The sequence below is a fragment of the Oratosquilla oratoria genome, chromosome 38 (assembly GCF_046742065.1).
Source record: "Oratosquilla oratoria isolate Oo_2021 chromosome 38, ASM4674206v1, whole genome shotgun sequence".
NCBI classification, from domain to species: domain Eukaryota; kingdom Metazoa; phylum Arthropoda; class Malacostraca; order Stomatopoda; family Squillidae; genus Oratosquilla; species Oratosquilla oratoria.
In genome coordinates, this window is record NC_134814.1 from 34,446,162 (window position 1) to 34,450,392 (window position 4,231).

The window sequence follows — 4,231 nt, forward strand, 5'->3', positions numbered from 1 at the left end:
TTCATGACTAAGAAGATCAACCAAGCGAGAATATTTCTCGGATCAGGTAAAGGTGTTAATGGTTATGGCATGTTGTGGAGGACGACCCGTCGAGAGTGGAGAGAGATACGTGAAGAAGTAGTCGATTTGACAAATTCTCGATGCTCTCTGCTAGAAAAACAGCACGAGGCTCAATCGTAACCTCGGGTTTCAAGTGTAAGCTGGCTCAAAAATGATTACGAAATGTATTCAACCCAAATTCTAGGACGCTAACTGATGTTGATTGCTCTCTCAACGTAGGTTGGGGAAATCGTTCGGATGTCTGGCTTGAGAGCCAGTCGTCGGAAGAGGTTGTTTAAACTGCAAAAGTGGTTGATTAGCTACAGAGGTGGTCATTTCCCTCTCACTCTTTCACACATACGAATACAAATTGCCACACGTCGAATAGTGGGTACATGTTATTTCATATTGTAAAAACATTGATTTATATTTGTCGATATCCCGATGATGCAATTTGTTGTACAGTACTAAATTTATATGCAATTTATGAACAATGAATTGTTCTTCTGGCTTAAGTTTACGCTGTCAAAGCTTTCAAAGAGAAGACTATATTAATTATTATGATTTCGGAGCAATTTGGTCATTACACTGTGACTGGTATTTTTGAATCGTCAAATTATAATGAATTACATTTTTTATAACAAGTTAATCAGGTTGAATATGTTATACATGAAACTATGCCTCCATCCATAGAAACAGATGTACGAACACACACACTTATGTAAATACATACATATACCAAAGGCTTTTTCCCCCTTACACGGGAGATAGTTGAAAAGAAATAGGCATAGAAACCACTCCACCCATTCCATCCTCTACATACTCCACTCCCCTCCACCCTCTTCCTTCCCTCACATCTTGGCACCACCTGGATGACGGGTCATCCCCACATCCTGTCCACTGCCCTGGGTCAGAAGCAGTGTCGCAAGACACAGCACACTCACAGCAAGGTCGTTTCATTAATTCGGCTATCCCCCCTCTCCGTCCCCTCATGCAGAAAAGAAGACTGGAAGAAATCACTTCGGGCCGCGTCAATTTATTTCTCATACAGACTCCCTCACCCCAATTCCCCATCCCCCACCCCCTTATGCATCACAGAATCATCCATACACAACCCTTCTCCATTCACCCCTATCTTCTGTCCTCTCCCGTTCTTCCTCAACAGACATTCCTCTCTTTCGTAATGCCCCTTTTACCCCATCCACCCATCTCATTCTAGGACGCCCCTCATACTCACTCCCTCCACCTCTGCCCTCCACACCTCTTTTACTAATTTTTCTTCACTCATTCTGTCCATGTGTCCGAACCATCCTAATACTCTTTCATCTACACTATCTCCCAACTCCCTTTCCACCCTTGTTCTCCTCCTCACCTCCTCATTTCTCACTCTATCTATCCAACCTCTACCATACTTCTCAGACATTTAATCTCAAACACATTCAAGCTCCTTCTCACTTTCTCTCTTATGTTCCATGTTTCTACCCCGTACAGTGCTGTTGGTACAATCACTCCTTCATATAACCTTCTCTTACCATCCATTCCCAAATGTCTATTTCTCATTACACTTTTTAATCCACCAAGGCATTTACTCGCTTCTTTCAATCTATATTCTACCTCCACCCCCACTCCTCCCTTTCCTGCCACATTGGCACCCAAATATTTAAAACTATCCACTTCCTCCAGTCCCTCTCATTTAATACTCACTTCCAGCCTGCTGCCACTCTCTCCCCTTGTACATATCTTTACCTTACTTTTGCCCACATTTATCTTCAGCTTCCTTCTTTCACACACCTCAAACTCTGTCACTAAGTTCCATAATCCCTCCTCTGGTCCTGCCATGAGCGCAGTGTCGTCAGCAAACAATAACTGTCTTATTTCCCATTTTTCTCCATTTTCTCTAACAATCTCCAACCCCTGATCCACTACACTTGCATTTACCTCTCGCACCACCCCATTCATGTATAGATTGAACAGCCAGGGCGACATAACATATTCCTAACGAAGTCCCACCATTACCTCAAACCATTCATCCTCTCCATTTGTAATCCTAACATAAGCTCTGCTACTCTCGTAAAAACTTTTGACTGCTCTTAACAGCTCTCCTCCAATCCCATATATCTGCAATACCTCCCACAGTGCCTTTCTGTTTACCCTGTCGTAAGCCTTTTCCAGATCCATAAAAGCCCCCCAAAATCCTTGCCTTTTCCTGTAGCTTTCTCATATATCTGTCTTACCACTAAAATCTGATCTATACAACCTCTACTAATCCTAAACCCACACTGTTCTTCACCAATTACTCCCTCTCTTCCTCTCCTAATCCTCTCAATCAAGACCCTCCCATAAGCTTTCCCAACTACACTTAACAACCTGGTCCCTCAGAAACTACTACACTCACACGTATCCCCTTTTCCCTTGTAAAGTCGAACTTTACAGGCACTCCTCCAGTCCTCCGCCACTCTACCCTCTCTTAAACAAACATTAAATAATCTCACCAACCAGTCCACTACAACTGTACCTCCTTTTCTCAGACATTCTGTATTGAATCCATCCAACCCAGGTGTCTTACCTGCTCTCATCATCTTAACAGCTGCTTTCACTTCATCTTTCCCTGTTTCTCCTCCATTTTCCTCACTCATTACTCTCATTTTCTTAGCGCTTCCCACTGCAACTACTTTTCCTTACCTACCCTCCTTCACGTTTAGCAACTCCCTAAAATACTCTACCCACCTTCCTCTCACTGCTTTCTCTTCCATTATCATCTCTCCACCTACAACTTTTACCTTTTCTTCTCTACTTGATTCGCCTCCTCCTCTTCTTCTCTTAATTTCTTTCCATTTTTTATTACTTTCAAAATGTTGTAATACTCCTACCCCAACTCACATCTGCTCTCCTCTTTGCCTCCTTTATCTTGTGCTTGACTTCCCTTCTCTTTACTTTGTACCTCTCATACGATTACCTCGTCCTAATTTGTAACCAATCTATGAATGCGTGCTTCTTCTCTTCTACACCCTTCTTTGCTTCATCATACCACCATTCACTACCCTTCTTTCCATTTTCTCCCGCCTTCCTTGTTCCACACACCATCTCTGCACACCTTATGACTCCCTCCTTGAACCATCCCCATTCCTCCTCCACTCCTAGTTCTACTCCATATTCCACTCCCTCCCACTCCTCTCTTAGCTTCTTCTTATGCTCATTTTCCTTTTTTTTCTCATTTAAGGAGTTCACTCTAAGTACCTTTCTACCTACTTTCAGCCCTTTTCCTTTTTCTCTACCTATTCTCCACTCTCAATTTACATTCCACCAGAAAATGATCTGATATTCCCCTACTCTCTGCCCTTATAAAATTTACATCCTTAACCCTTCCTACCATACTCCTGGTCACCACTATATAGTCCATTGACGCTCTATCTGCCACCCTTTCATCCACCACCCTCTCCCATTTGTACTTATGCTTGACTTTCTTACTAAACACTGTATATGTTATTATCAACTCTCTTTCGAGATACATCTCCACCATCAATCCTCCACTACGAATTTTACCTGGAACTCCGTCCTTTCCAATCACTCCGTCTATTGGTTCGTTTGGTACCCTAGCATTAAGGTCTCCCAATACAACTACATTGACACTTCTCCGTAATCCCTCTATGCATTCATTTTAATCCATCAAAAATCCTCCCTTTCCTTTACGCTTTTCTCATTACCAGGCTCATACGCACTTACAAAAACCCACATCTCCCTTCCCAGCTTCACCTTCATCCACATTAACCTTGATGAAACCTCTTTCCACTCCTCTACACGTCTACCTATTTCTTCATCTACTAGTATAGTCACCGCTTCTCGCCCTCGTCCCCTCTTCATTCCTGAGAACCTCCCAACTACACTCCCAAACTCACACTCTCTCCTCCCTTTCAATTTAGTTTCACTCAAAGCCAACACATCCATCTTTCTTCTCACAAACATACTGCCTATATCTTCCCTTTTACTCTCATCTGTACTACATCCACGCACATTGAAAGACCCAAACCTTAGGGTACTGTTGGAAAACTCCTAGACCCTCTTATGCCTTTACTTTTATTTATTTATTTATTTATTTATTTATTTGTTTATTTATTTATTTTTAAGCAGGATTCCTAGTCCTAACCCCCGTCCCATTTTTTTCGTCTCAAGTGGGAAGACTTGGTGGCAGCAT